This window comes from Silene latifolia, chromosome 10, assembly GCF_048544455.1.
Source record: "Silene latifolia isolate original U9 population chromosome 10, ASM4854445v1, whole genome shotgun sequence".
NCBI lineage: Eukaryota > Viridiplantae > Streptophyta > Magnoliopsida > Caryophyllales > Caryophyllaceae > Silene > Silene latifolia.
In genome coordinates, this window is record NC_133535.1 from 59369330 (window position 1) to 59385455 (window position 16126).

Consider the following 16126-nt stretch of genomic DNA (forward strand, 5'->3'; position numbering starts at 1 on the left):
AGCACACAGCACCATCACCATTTTTCGATCGCAAAAGCCCAGATCTCATCCCCGTTTCTCAACCAAATTCCATTATTTTTGTACCATTAGCTTCCTCGTCCCTTCCTCGTTCTTTTAAGGTAAGAAAGCTTCTATTTTGTTGAGGTTTCGAAAATACCGTCTTAAATGACAACTCGATTTCTTGTCCTAATCGACTTGTTTTTCCTCCTTTTAGCTGAAGACTGATGAGAGTCTCCCATTTTGGATGTTTTTACTCGGGAATTCGAGAGTTAAAGGTAACGGTGATAGGTTATTCGGCAAAATGTCGAAATTCCGTCTTATATGTCGTTTTATATGCTCTTGTTTGATAAAGTTTGTTTCTTTGGGTCTTTCTCATTTGTATGTTAATTTCCGTCTCATCTTTGCTTTAAATTTTGTCTTAATGTTGAGCTGCAACGCGACTGCTGGGTTTAGGTTTTAAAACCGTGATAGGGATGAACAAGATTGTTTTGTGGAAAAGTTGCTATTGGCTGAAATTGAAGCTTGAAAACGAGAATTTTTTGTGAATTGAAAAAGTATGTCATTTGGATATAAGTTATGATACGTGCTGTTAGAACAAAATTTCATGTTCAAAATGTTTCTCGTTTTCGTATGGTAATGTGTCAAATCTTTCTGTGTATGCTTATGTCTTGTAATTTGTTTCTACCTCAGTTAAAGGTCCGACTTTTGTTTGAAATTGGTTGCGTTAAGAAACCTTTATGAGACGATCTGTATTTGTCTATTGTTGGATGATATTTGGAGGTTAAGGTGGTCTATTTTGGGTGGGGTTGTCGTGTGTAAGCTATTGAGTTTCCGTCTCAAATAATTACATGAGCTTGTCTTGTTAGTGAAATGTGAGTCCGTCTTATAATGGTTGTTGAAGGAAATTGCTAAACTCGTATTTTACATGGTTGTCCATTCGTATAAAATGGGCTAGCCTCATGTGTGTATTATGTTGTTTTCGTCTTACTCATGCTTGGAATTTTCGCCTTAACTTTGGTCCCAAAATGGGTGCTTTTGGTGCCAAGTCTAGTCTATTCGAATTATTAATTTTCGTCTCGTGTTTTATATAACGTGATTCGTTAAATATCGTTCTTTTATATGTTTTTTTTATTGGACTCATCTGTTTTGTTTGTTGGGCTCAATTGATTTTAATTGTTGGGCTTTATGTGAGTAAATGGTTAGACTTCTTGTGACAAAACTTTTGGGTTGTACATGATTATATGTTTGGGCTTGTTTTATGCCACTTATTGGATTCTATATAAATCTTATGTTGGGCTACACATGATTTTGGTGTTAGATCTAATAGGTTCCATTTGATGGGTCATGTATAGTTTGTGTTTTGGGCTCGTAAATGAGTCACTTGAGTTGGTCACATTTTATCTCGTAAATTATTCATTATCGCTTGTTATCTTTTATTTAACCGGCATGTTAAATTATAAAATGGAATAATTATTAATATAATACATGTATGACATATTTATTATAAATAAGTACTTGTAAGAGTCATACTCTAGATAATATCTAGTATTGTTCGGTTGTGAGAGTCTTGGTTCTACCGGATACCAGGGGTGAGCCTGAGGCCCTCTAGTTGCGGTATGAACGTCGGGAGTGATGTTCCCATCCGTACTTATGGTGATGCAGGCCATAAGTATGAATGTGACATTAATCATCCCGTCCTTGAGTCACGGTCCTATTAGATACTAGGGGTGAGCCATAGGTCCTCTAGTTGCGATAAGGTCGTCGGGGTTGATTTTCTCATCCGTACTTATGGTGAGATGCAAGCCATGAGTATGAGTGTGACATTAATAATCCCGTTCTATGTGCTTGTTTGTTGTGCTTGTTTGTTGCACTTGTGTATTGTATTTGGCCATGTTTTAAAGGTAACCGCTGAGCCAGATACTTGTTTGTTGTGCCTCGGACATGTTTTAAAGGTAACCTTATAGTTGGGCACTTGTTTGTTGTATTTGGCCATGTTTTAAAGGTAACCGCTGAGCCAGATACTTGTTTGTTGTACCTCGGACATGTTTTAAAGGTAACCTCTGAGTCAGGTACTTGTTTGTTGTATTTGGCCATGTTTTAAAGGTAACCGCTGAGCCAGATACTTGTTTGTTGTACCTCGGACATGTTTTAAAGGTAACCTCTGAGTCGGGTACTTGTTTGTAGTATTTGGACATGTTTTAAAGGTAACCGCTGAGCCAGATACTTTATATGTTGTGTCTCAGACATGTTTTAATGGTAACCTCTGAGTCAGACACTTGTTTGTAGTATTTGGACATGTTTTAAAGGTAACCGCTGAGCCAGATACTTTAGAGGTCCTGCCTTGGACATGTTTTAAAGGTAACCGCTGAGCCAAGGTACTTAAGGACTTGTGTCTCGGACATGCTTTAAAGGTAGCCTCTGAGCCGGATGCTTTGCTTATTATGTGATATTAGTAGTCCCATTTCGTGTATTGTATGTTATTTGATTTTCAAGTTCATGTCTAGGGTTTCCATTCACATGTATTGTTATGTAACCTTGTTTATTCGCGACATATGATATTCTATCGTGTTTATAGTTGTATTATCATTTATGATGTTTTGGTTGGATGGTTTCACATGGATGTATCATATGCCTTATCTATGATTTACTACGTATGTTTTGAATTATAGTCTCAGTGCTTGCATCAAATGGTTATATTTATGATGTTCTAATATGTTCTTGTTTATCTGTGTTTCGACATATTGTGGCTGGGACAACCTTGAGTTACTCCCCACTGACTGTGGTGTTCATGTCTACATGAATGACAGGTTGTGTAGATGCTTACGTGGGGAAGACGTGTGGGCTAGCGAGAACTAAACCCTTGGACCTTAGTTTGTTAGTTTAGAAACCCTTTATTTGCTATTCGTGGGATATCTTTTCCCCGCTTTCTAGACTTGGGTTGTAATAAGCTAAGTTTGTTTACTGTAATATTCGATTCTTTTCGTTTTTGGCACCCGCGTATTAATCTTTAACTTGTAATTTAAAAAGTTTTTAAAATCTCACAAATTTCCGCTCTAAATTATTAGTTATATTTTCCGCTTTACCGCGGGGTGTCAAAATAATTACCGCGATTGGCCGAGCAAACTCCCATTCGCGCTGTGGGGATACCGAACCTTCATTCGAACACCCACAGGAGCAACACCCTTCTACCTAGCATATGGTATTGCAGCGTATGCGGTATGGGTGCGGAAGCGACTTGGTCGTTGTTGTGCAATTGTTCGTAGTTAAATGCCATTTCGGGAAAATTGAACGGATAAATATTTTTTTTGAGTTTTTTTTTGATGAATAGTACCTGTGAACAGTACACGTGAATAGTGATTTAAATTTCTTTTTTTGTTTTTGTGTGAACTTTGGAGATATTTGCTACCGCTAGACCTATAGCGATAACAATGGGTGAATTGTTCGATACGCGTCAAACAATTCGACTTAAACCTTGGAGCACGTCCTAAGTTCAAGCAAGGTACGAAAAACTCGTTCCGACCTCTTAAGCCAAACCAACTCGTGTAGCAACACAAGAAGACAAGACAATTTCAGAGAAAACAATCTCAAATTTTAATTTCTTCCAACATGAATAAAAATGATCTACAAATGTGGCTTATATAGCCTCTTGGCCGAGTAGGGGGGATGGAGGGGTGACTACAATTTGACCCATATTGAATGTAATCAACCTAGTTCCTATCACCTTTTACTAAATTAATTTTATGTGAAAAAACTACATTGACAACATAGATTGCGAGGCAAGTAAAAGAAATAGGATTTGAATTTTCGCCACCCATTTCACACGGCAGCCCCAGCCATGGTCTTGGGAGTCCGTCTTCCTCGTTTCGCGCGCTTGTCTTTGTTGCCAATGCGTGACTTGAATTCCCGTTATTTTTATTTTTCGGGCTTGTTTTTGAATGAAATTTATTCTTAATTCCTGCTGAAATTTATTATAATTTTTACCCCCCCTCTATACGCATCAGGTATGGAGGCGGTTCAACCAGTAGAGTTGGAGGTCCCATCTAGACATATCCTGCTGGAGAGTCAAGTTCCTGAGGCGGAATGGACCCGTCGAAGATTCAAAAATCTCACGCTTCTAGACAAACGTCAACTTAACGCCTTGCACAACATCCAACTATTCCAATGATGTATATAACGGGCATTCAACAAAAAGGTCAAACCCAGAAACATCAAGGAAGGCGACTTAGTCCTCAAGTCGGTTCGAGCACCACTACCCATCCATTCGATGGGGAAATTAAAACCCCATTGGGCCGGGCCATACCTGGTCAAGAAAATACTTTCGGGGAGCGCATGAGACTGAGTGACCTAGACAGGGAGGATTTTATAAACCCAACCAACCTAGACCAACTCAAGAAATATCACCCTTGAAATCTAGAAACCAACAAACCACTCCCTAGTTTCACAACTAGTGACCACAATATCCCTTTCAAGTCATGTTCCTCAACACGTTCTGATTTGAAATTGCATGTTTTACCGAGTCTAAGTTGTGGCACCTTTCCATGTTTTAAACGCCCTTTGATCTGTCAAAGACAACATCCATTTGCACTCAAACAACACACCTAAAGTACGAGCATGGTTTGATTTCACCTTTTTCAGGTGGATACGTAGGCAGTCCTTTCTTACACAAGAAGGATACAATCATCCCCACAAATATAAAAAAACACCCACCATATTAACTTCAAAAAAGAAAGGGGAACAACATTCCCTTTTCCACAAAAATACTAAAAAGAAGCCTTTCCCCCTTCCCACAAAAATCCCATTTCCCAAATGCGATGTTTAGGATAATCCAAACCTAATTGCCTTTACAAAATGGATGGAAGAAACAAGTGTTCACAACTCTTTTTATGCAATCAATCCTCTTATTTAATTAATAATGAAAAGGATTACAAATTTGACAACAATTAAAGCTAAACAAGTCTACAACTTGTCATGACTAGGATGTCGACTAAGACATCTCACATAGTAAAACTAGCACAAAATACACAATACCTAGTGATACGTGCAATTTATATAGCCTTTTAGTCTCTTATTGCACGCATTTCTATGTCTTTTTCATCGCTTTGTATTGCAAAATGCCCCCGAATTGGCTACTTTGGTTCGTTTTATCTCGTTTGCAGGAATGGACCTTAAAGTGGTGATATCGTACCTTATTCGTTCCTCTTAGAATGCATTTTGAGGAGATGGAAATTTAGAGCAGAATACCGTACCTCGGGAAGCGTGAAGGAGGTCATTTGAAGCTAACCAAACGAGTTCCTTGCTTATTTCAGTGGAATACACTCGATCGAGAGAATTTGGTGATCGATCGAGTAGCTTTGGCAGTGAAGATGTTCGATCGAGTCCCTGCTGTACTCGATTGCAGTGAGCGATATTGGAAGTGTTCGATCGAGAGCTACATATGTTCGATGGAAGGGTTTTTCTGGATAATCACTCGATCGAGAGGAATTGAATGCCTAGATCGAGTGACTAGCTTATATACGCGGGATTTCTATTTCGTGTTAGGTTTATTTTATGTTAATAAACGCTTTCCTATATAAAGGAAGTCGTCATTAGGTTAATACAGATCTTAATTACGCTTTATCATACTCTACTTTGATCTTTTTACTGCTGCAACTTTTCTCTACCTCTTTTCTCTCCGGATTAAAACTTTGTAATCTTTCCCTTCTCTTTAATCTTAATTATTTGTTTGCTCTCATTTATTGTTCTCTTAGTTTAGTTTATGCTTTGTTATCATTCATTTACTATGTCTCTTATTAGCAAACTTATTGTTATTATTGTTGACTGCATTAAAAGCATGAGTAGCTAATTCCCTTTATGTTAGGATTAGGGGAGTCATGGTAGGGAATTGACGATGTTGTGAATAGGCTAGATGATTAATTGTGAGTACTGTTTTATAACAATATAACTGTAATAAGTTTAGTTGAGTGCACGCTTCTAAACCCCTTTAACTTGGTTAAATTCGATCCTAGATCGGAAGATTGGATTGAACATACCTGCTATGAACAGTAGACTACCCTAATGAGGACGGAAGTTAAGTTAGCTGTAATCTAGGGTGGATAGCGGACCGGAAGGACCTTTCCCTTCCCCTTCTCACAGTAGATCGTCTGAACTATTTATGACTGAGTTAGTAAACTGCCATGGTGAACCGAAATCCTGACATATCTCTCTTTACCTGATCACATATCTTGCTTATTCTCGCTTTATTGCTCTTTTCTTTATTTCTCTTGCCTTAGACCTTCAGTAGTTTAGCAACCAATTTAAAACCCCCCATTTGTTACTAGATAGATGTAATTAGCAGATAGATACTTTAGCCTCCCTGTGGAGATCGACCCTACTTACCGCTTATTTCTGTTAGTAGTACTTCGGTATTTTTTTTATTTTTGATACTAAAACGACGGTATCAAAGTTTGGTGCCGTTGCCAGGGAGGCAATTAGCCTTCTTTTTATTTTCATTTGCCTTTGTCTCAGGGAATTTTTAATTCCTTGAGACAGTTATTATTTATTTTCTCTAATGTTGTTTATGCCCAGGTCTAACAGGTCAGAGTCAGTGCCAGGTGATCCTGAACTAGAGCGGACCTTTCGCTATAGACAAATACTGTTTAGAAAGATTCAAAAGGAAGCCTTGAGTACTTTGGAACCCGAGCTAGAACATTTCTTATTTGCAGAAGACTCGTCTTTTGAATAAGATAAATCTATTTCTGCCGTCAGTCCTGTGAAAATGCCTAATATTTCAAGTCATTCGGAGCCTACAGCTGCTTGAATCCCAAAAGGTTTCAATCTCGCGACTGAAGATGGCAATACATTTGATATTCGGCCGTCTTATATCAACCCGGTCGAAAGAAATATGTATCATGGTGTAGCTGGTGGGGACCCGCGGAAGCATATAGAGGTTTTCACAGACTATTGCTCTACCATTCCCGCTACTAAGGGAGGGACTCAGGACAAGATTAAGGAGGTCCTATTTCCTTTCTCTTTGACCGATGGAGCCCAAGAGTGGCTCACTGATCTTGATAGAGAGGCAGCCGATATTACTAACTGGGAGACCCTGGCCCTTGCCTTTTACAAAAGGTATTTTCCTCCACAACGAACTAATCAGCTGAGAGGAAAAATCACAAGTTTCAAGCAAACATCTGATGAGAACTTTTATGAAGCTTGATGCCGGTTTAAGAATTTGGTGCGGTCTCTTCCTCATCATGGTTTTGATCAGTGGTTCTTACACAATAAGTTCTATAATAGGTTATATGATGACCACCGTGCTATTTTGGATGCTTCATCAAATGGGCGATTCCAGAAGAATAACGATGATGACAAGGGATGAGGAATTATTGAAGAGATGACTACCCATTGTGCTGAATATGGGAACCCAAGAGGAGAAATTCGAACAGTTAATTCTGTTGGTAATGCAGTTGTGGCTCGGCTAGAAGCCATGAACGCCCGTTTTGACAAGTTAGAGTTGCAGAATGCTGGAGATCAACAGACGATTCACTTGCTGACTAGACAAGAAACCGTGTCATGTCAGAGATGTGGAGGAGAAGATGGTCACACTGCTATTGACTGTCTAGCTGAGAAGGAGCAGATCTATGCCTTTCAACAATTTAGGCAAGGAGGCTCCTATTACAACAATCAGAGTGGAGTTCAACCTAACCTTAGATGGACTAGTCAGAATGTTTTGAATCCAACCCCTCCACCGCAGCAGCAACAACAAGTCTACATCCCTCCTCATAAAGCTCAACAAGGCTTTCAAAAGCCTCCATCTTTTCCACCGCCGAATCAGGGAGCTTCTTCCAGTGGTGTAAGTGAGATGACTGAGTTGAAGTCAATGATACAATCGTGACTGTCCAATTGCAAAAGAGTGAACAACAAAAATATGCTTCGATCAAGTCACTCGAGTCTCAAATAGCTCAACTTGCCTCTAATCAAGCTTCAAGGAAGCCGGGTCATTTACCATCTCAACCTGACAAGAACCATCATGAGACGGTGAATTTGATTAATTTAAGAAGCGGTGTTTCTTATGAAGGACCCAATATACCAACTGTTGAAGACAAATCAGACCTAGAAATCACTGTTGAAGAGCGTGAACAGTCGTCATTGGACGAAACTATGCTGACCTCGAAGAAAGTCCTCGATCGACTCATTTCAAGTGGTCGATCGAGAAGAAATGATGAGGAAACTACTCGATCGAGTGAAATAGCTGTTCGATTGAGTAGTGCTGGAAATGAAGACTTCGATCGAGTAGAGGAAAGTGCTCGATCGAAGGAAGTTGCTGGCGAAAGAGATCCATCGAGAGGAAAAAGGGATCGATCAAGTAAGAAAGATGATGATCGTGTGGAGACCTTGGCAGAAAGGAATAAAGCCTTAGAAATTCCTATTACGGTTCCTTTTCCGAGATGATTGTAGAACAAGAAGGCCGAACAACAGTTCGGAAAATTTGCTGATATTTTGAAGAGCTTTCATGTCAATGTTCCCTTCGCCGAACTACTTACCCAGGTACCCTCTTACATGAAATTTATGAAAGAAATATTAACGCATAAGAGGCATATTAGTGATCATGAAACGGTAGCTTTGACTGAAATAGGATCCGCCTTAATTCGGAATAAGACACCAACCAAACAATCTGACCCGGGTAGGTTTTCTATTCTATGCCATATAGGGACCCACTTAATTGATAATGCGCTATGTGACTTAGGAGCTAGCGTAAGTGTCTTACCATTGTCTCTCGCTAAAAGACTAGGTTTGACTAAATTTCATTGCACTAACATGACCGTTCAGATGGCCGACCGTACATTATCACGGCCACTAGGTGTCTTAGAGGATATACCTGTAAAGATCGGGAAATTCTATATTCCTTTTGACTTTGTGGTCTTAGACATACCCGAAGATTCTTATACTCCTAATATTTTAGGACGACAATTTTTATTTATTGCTCGCGTGGTAATTGATGTCGGGGGGAAGACCCTTACCTTTCAGGTAGGTGACGAGGAACTGACCTTTTATCAGTCCGATGGTCGTAGGGCTCCTATGTAAGTTCAACCTTGAAATGCCTTACCCTCTATAGACCCTAAAACAGATTCTCCAGCTGATAATACTGAGTTTTGTGCTGCTATATTGACACCTCCGCCTCAGACTGAGAGCAATATGGAGGAGCATTCTGTTGTTTCTTCTGTTGCATGCATAACCAGGATGGATATTAGAGATTCTGTCGGTGAAGGTATAATGAAAGGCAAGTTAAGTGATGGGATTGACGCAAGTGACAGTGCCAGTAAGAGTGCTAAAGGAAAGAACAAAGTGAAGGCGTATGTGGACGCGAACTATTCTTCTTCAATCAGTACAAGTTCAAGCTCATGGCGATCCAAGAGGACGGTCCACGATGCTGAAGGGACCTCCTCCAGTCAGAAGCCCTCTTTTGCGTTGTTACAGTGTTTTGGAAGATAAGCGGGGAATACCCCATTGTAAAACTTAATAACTTGAATTTTCGTTAGACATTTTAATTGCGTTTAGACTTTTAGACAACAGCGTAGTTAGTTTTAGCATAAGACCGAATTTAGACTGCGTAGTTTTGAATTTTAGTATTTGCGGGAAGCATTTTTCTGTGTTTTTATGCAGGTTTGGGGAAAATTTACTGCATTGGGACGCGTGCCAAAGGAAAATAACTCGATCGAGTACTTTTTGTACTCGATCGAGAGAAATGCCCAGACAAAGTCTTCGATCGAGCAGGTTCATGTCCTCGATCGAATGGTCCGAAAAGAGGAGTTCTCGATCGAGAGGTGTTTCACTCGATCGAGCCGAATGAAGGACGAAGTCCTCGATCGAGTGGTTTCAAATCACTCGATCGAGTAATTGTTGTTATTATACACACATGGAGTATCTTTTCTTCCTTTTATTTTTCATTCTCACTTTCTTTTCTTCCTTTTGTGCGATAAACCTTTCCAAAATCGCCAAAACCTCCATTGTTCTTCCCTTTTATCAAATCAATCACCCACATTGTGTTAATTGCATTAATTTAAACAATAGCCCTCTACGTTCCCCTTCAATTTCGTGCTCGTTGCGTTTTAATTCCGGATTTAGGGTTTGCGACAGTCGGGTTTCAATCCGACTAATTTCTTGCGTTTTTTTCGCTTCTTTTGCATCTTTTTGTGGGTAATCAATCAAGTAAATCTTTCCCCTTTGATTCTTGTTGTTTAATTAATCGTTTTCGACCTTAATTAGGGCTAGGGTTTCGAAATTTTCGATAATTTGGGGAAAATCGTATGTCATTGGATTAATTTTCTGATTAAGGGACTTATTTGATTGTTAGGATGGATAGTAGCACTTTGCCCTCTACTATTTCTACTGTTACTCCATCCCTTTCTGAGATGGTGGTCCCTGGTGCTGCCACCGTCACCAGCTCTACTGTTAGTGCCGCTGCTACCACTGCAGCCACTGTCCATTCTACGGTGACGACCCCTGCTGCGTCGTCACCCGATGTTGCAGTTGCTTTCTCGTCAGCTTTGGTACCCAGCCTAGTCACGGGCCGTGTTCCTAGACCGCCTACTACTGCTGGACGAAGACGGGGACGGGGTCGAGGAGCTCCTGCTAGTGGACGCGCTGCTGTCACATACCGCACTGACAACTCTCTCGATCCGCTTCCCAATTTTCCTGAGGTACGTTTCGTGAATTCTATTCATCGTAAACGTTTTAAAGCTTTATGTAACACCCCGGTTTATGAAGGAACCTTTAGCAAGACATTCCCTGATAAACCGAACTGTTACCATCTCGGTTTCCCGAGGTAGTGAATAACAAATTAAACTCCAAGGCAAATTATATAATTACTTTTAACTTAACTAATACAAAATCTCTTTTCCATCAAATTACAAGGAACTAACATAAATGAAAGTGAAAGTCTTCTAAATAATGATCTAGCTACTAAGTCTTCTGATCCAGTGTCTCACGCCCATCAAGCTCCCGTCCTATCTCTTAAACCTGTCAAGTCTGCTCGCCAATATTTGGGTCGTCACAGGTGTTCACGAATACACAGGGTCAACCACTAGGTTGAGTAGGGAAAACAATGAAACAACAAAAATATGAGATGCATGCTCCTCCGTCACCTCCATCTCCACCTCAACTCATATATCATAACTCATATCTCATAACTCATATCTCATAACTCATAACCCGGACAACCCAGCCATACCGATCCCCGATAGACTATATATATCGACCGTAGCCGATCTGCCAGCTCGCAGCTGAGGACACCAGGGCAAGTCCTGCAGAACCCACCTGGGCCTTATCACAACCTCATCATCACCACACCATATCACCTCAACATCCTCCATCTCCAATGCATATGAATGCTCAACAGAAAACAATGCAATACAAATGTATAACAATGAATGAAATCATGCCAGCTACCAAATGTCGTGATAACACACTCAACACGAACAGTTCAGTCAACCATATCATAGCGTAATCAACAACCACGAATCAAGTCACGTTCACAACTTGGTCATATGAAACATAAACAAGTCAACACAATTCAATAACACGATAAGAAGTCCAATGTATTTCCCTACCTCAATACCGCAATCAAATAGTCGGGTGTCCAGTAATATTCCACAACAATGCTCCCTCTGAAAGATAATTAAATGATAAACAATCACTTAACTATTCCCGTTCCCAAAATAGAAGTTACTAAAAATAGAATTTCTTAAAATGGAAACTTTCCCGATATAGTAACTTTTCTCTTTTAACAAACCTGACTCAAAATCCGTCTCTTAAATATTTTAAAAGACTCGGGAATTGCTATTAATAACTAATATGATAAATAAAATATTAAACGAATTAAGAAAACCCGAATTAAACATAAAACAACTCGAAAAACCCGAATCACAACCCGTGACATCTCACTCGCCCAAACCCTCACGCGCCGCCTGAACCACCGTGACAACCACCAGCCGTGCTCCCCACTTCGACCCCACCACCAACAACCACCACCAGCCTGGTCGACTGCCGCCGGCGAGTCGAACCAGTGCTGTCCTTTGGCCTGGTTCACCGCCAAGCCTCACCAAACGCCCCATTTTCTCCACCTACAACCACCGCAACTCTCACCTGTCCCCTGCCAAACCACCATCGTCATGCTCGCCGCCAACCCAAGCACCCAAACACAGTGGCACCACCGTTTCGACCTCCCCCAAGTCCACGGTGGCGCCACCCCAAACCTACCCGTCTAAACCCGTCTGAAAACCCGCATCATAACCCGTTTGCCACCCCCTGTCGCTACCGCCTTTTACCGTCACTATCACCACCCAAAACCACCATAACCACCACCACTACACTCGTCACTAACCACCCTACCCATATACCCCGTCAACAACCACCAGAAATGCCTCAACAAGACACGCACAACCCCCCCAAAACCCGACAGAAATGATGAAAACAGAGGAGAAGGGTTGCTCTTACCTTTTTCCTGCCGCCACTACCGCCACCAGGGCCACCCACGGTTGTCGACAAACGCCTCTAGCTCTTCCCTGCTGTGCCGTCAACACCCACGGCCACTCTCTCTCTCTCTATATGCGTGAAAGGCTGAGATTGGTGTTGATGAAGAAGGGAGGCGTGTGAGATGAGGGGCGTGTATGGTTAGGGTAAAAACTAGGTTAAAATTTAGGTTAAAGATCAAGTTAGATGGTAAATGGGTCATGGGTATGGGTAACGTGATTGGTAAATGGGTAAGCTATCGTTCAGTTAAACCCGTCTCAACAAGTTTACGAGTAACTTGGTCTTACGATATCAACACGACTAAACAATTAACTCGACTCAATTAGCGATATAAAATACGGGGTATTACAGTCTTCCCCCCTTAAAATGAACTTCGTCCCGAAGTTCGCTCATCTACCAAACCTCCACGCATCACCGTGGTTACCAAAAAAGATTTTCTAATATAAGAACTCATGAACTTAGGCCCATAAAACAAAATGTTACATTCCACCCTCCTAAAAAGAAAGTTACATCCCGGAACTTACTTCATGCAAACCTATCACCACTCATGAACTCATGCAAACTATCAGAGCACCATAACAGCAGCAGTTTAATTACACAACATAGAGAACTCATTTGTATGGGTACCACGCAACGAAACATCAGCTTGATCAAAACCACGATCTACAACTTGATCAAAACCACAATCTATAAACAAGTGCAACATAAACATTAAGATTTTACAATCCTACCCAACTAAAAACATGGTTACGTCCTCGTAACCTCTTTTCAAATTTCATATCCCTATGCAACAAAATCACTTTGTCAACAACATGTAACGAAAAGAACACATGATAAGAGATTACGCAAAGAACATTAAAGTCGAAAACAAGGTTTTATTATTTAATTAACTGATTGTCATCAAGTAACACTTATTACTTAGCCCATGCTTGACTTAAAATACAACATCAAACTAAAGAACAACAAGAAAGGAGCCAAAGGTTTACACGGCTCCACAATAGACCGATCATGGTGTTACTAACCCTAACCTAACGGTCCTTAGGTCGCGCTTCCTCTGATTCTCGGTGACTTCTATGTCATTCCCTTCCCGGTTCACCTCTTCCCCAAAGTCCGGCATGGGTGGTTCAGTCGTACTTTCGGCATCAGATACATTAGCGTAAAATTCGTATCTCAGGTCGCCTGCTATAAAGTCAAAGGTATGCTCGGGCGGGTACTTGGCCCCGCCGCAAAAATTGGGGTCACGGCATAGCCTCATGCAATGGGTGGACAACTCTCTCATATAGAAGCGTTTGCTGTCCTTTAGTATGCCAGAGTCACGGATAGTATCGATAAGGGTATACGCTCTTAACTGAGTATTAGTTAAGTACTCAGGGTGCCCATTATGGCCATACTTGTCCATGGCAGCACAAAGTTTCTCACAATGCTCATTAAAGTCAGCATCAAGTGACATGTAACAGTCTCGCGGGTGTACATTGTAGGGATCCATCCTACAAAGTGGAAAGTTAAACAAATTAAGACACAAGGGTGTTAAGATAAAGGATTCATTCTCGAGGTTTAAGTGTGCGAAAGTTATATAATAAGTTTTCAGGGTAACTGTTGTAGTACCAGGTTTTGGTCAACCAGAGAACAACAACCTTAGAAAGATCAACCGCAAGAATACACGTAAACCAGCATACAATCTAACATTGACCTCACCAAATTCCTCTCCCAAGTCAAAACTATTACCAATTCCGAACAATTGAACCATATGTGCATTCATTCCGCCCTACTACTAATAAATCACCAGGAGTATTAAAACATGCGGTACATATGCACTACTTAAACACCTTGAAACCATAGAAAACATAACACGTAATCAAAACCTTTTGACTCATCAGACATACAACACGAATTAGTCAATTTGTTTGATATAAATTCTGAAACATATTTCCCAATAAAAGTTACAACATATGATCCATGACAACACTCCATTACTTCCATTATCACCCATATGGTTAACATTTTAGCAACCATATCGTTCAATTGTGTCCAGCAACTTAGTATAACTCATTTTCAGCAAAACAAACGATATCGCATAAATAGTTTAAACATATACATTTGCCATCATATACTTTGTAGAACATTAGCTATGATAAAAGATTAGCAACTTGAACAACTTCTCTGATTTGCACGACTTAAATAATTAGGCAACTCGTAGGCTCAATTAAACGTAACTATAACGGCTATCATTTAAACCAATGCATATCATGTGAATCATCAAAGGGTTATCCCATTATAATTGCCAACATAACTATTTTAAACGATCTTTATTAGAATATAATTGATAGTAACGACTCGAGTATATAGATATGCCAAAGGTCGGGTTATATCAAACAGTTTCCTTCATATCATAGTCATACAATTGCAAGAATCACTTCAGCTTTTACGACAATATAATAACGAACACATTCAATAAGGAATAACAACACTATTTATTATTATGTCATAGGTTTAGGTTCTACTGAAATAATTTAATGCGATGAAAGCAATAAGTATATCTATAGGCAAACAGACTCGCATAAAGGACCTTAGAACTCAGATGACATCCTACATGAGTGAACATTCAGACATACTCATTACTACCATCCATGTGTAAACATTTAAACATAGTTACTATAATTATTCATGCGAGTATATTAGAACAATCAAGTTAACATTTAACGCCATCAACTTTACCAAGATATGACATTACAGTTTGATATTTACATATATCCGACCACTATGCAAATATGATGAAGACACCAGAGATATTACAACACGCCAAACGTATGTAAATTATGCAAACAACTGGACTCGTATAAAATATTTCAGCCTCGATTAAGAATCGAATTAAGCTATTCAATTTCACCCATACTATAATGCCAACAATGTTATCAACAAAACTTTAATTTTATCACTTGTTAAGATACATAACTACTGAACATGCGTGCTACTGTCGTCATATAAAACATTATAAGGTCACCTTAATAAGGCTCATGATTCACGTTGGAACTTAAAAAAAAAAAAAAAAATCACGAATAAATAGCCGTTAAACGAAAACTTGAGTTATATTACTTTTCATAACATACAGAGAATTAATAATTCGTGATAAAAAGAATGAGGTCCAAAGTTCAAGAATTCAATTTTTAAAGGATTTTGCAACTCAGTTGGTCCAAACAAGTATGTGGCAGCAATTGGTCCGAAACTTGGGTCAGTTTGCAAAACTTACCATTTAATATAGAGACATCAAAAATTTTCGTGGCTTATCAATTTGAAAACGTATGCGAACCCTCTAGTCGATGGAGTTTGAATTATGCAAAAATCATTTATACAAATTAAATGAGGATTTTTATAAAATCGTTGGTCAAAACATCACTGCACAGGAACTTCCTGACCACAGCCCACTAAAATACTTATTACTCCTAATCCGTGTATCCTATAAACATGAAACTAATGCCAAATGAACACTAACTCATGAGGCTATCTCTCATAAAATTTTCGTCCATAGAAAATTAACATAAAAGAAATGAAAGCAAGATCAATTAGGGAGTAAAATCAAACAAACGTGTTTCAGCACTAGGTCATTCTTTACTATGTTACA

At 39.7% G+C, this 16126-nt stretch overlaps 1 non-coding gene across 1 annotated transcript; it reads right to left on the reverse strand.

The window, feature by feature from the left end:
• Positions 1-7130: 7130 nt before the first annotated feature.
• LOC141609826 (small nucleolar RNA R71) lies at positions 7131-7236 on the reverse strand. Its single transcript, XR_012527735.1, has one exon. It is a non-coding gene; the product is annotated as a small nucleolar RNA R71 (small nucleolar RNA).
• Between the last annotated feature and the right edge of the window lie 8890 nt (positions 7237-16126).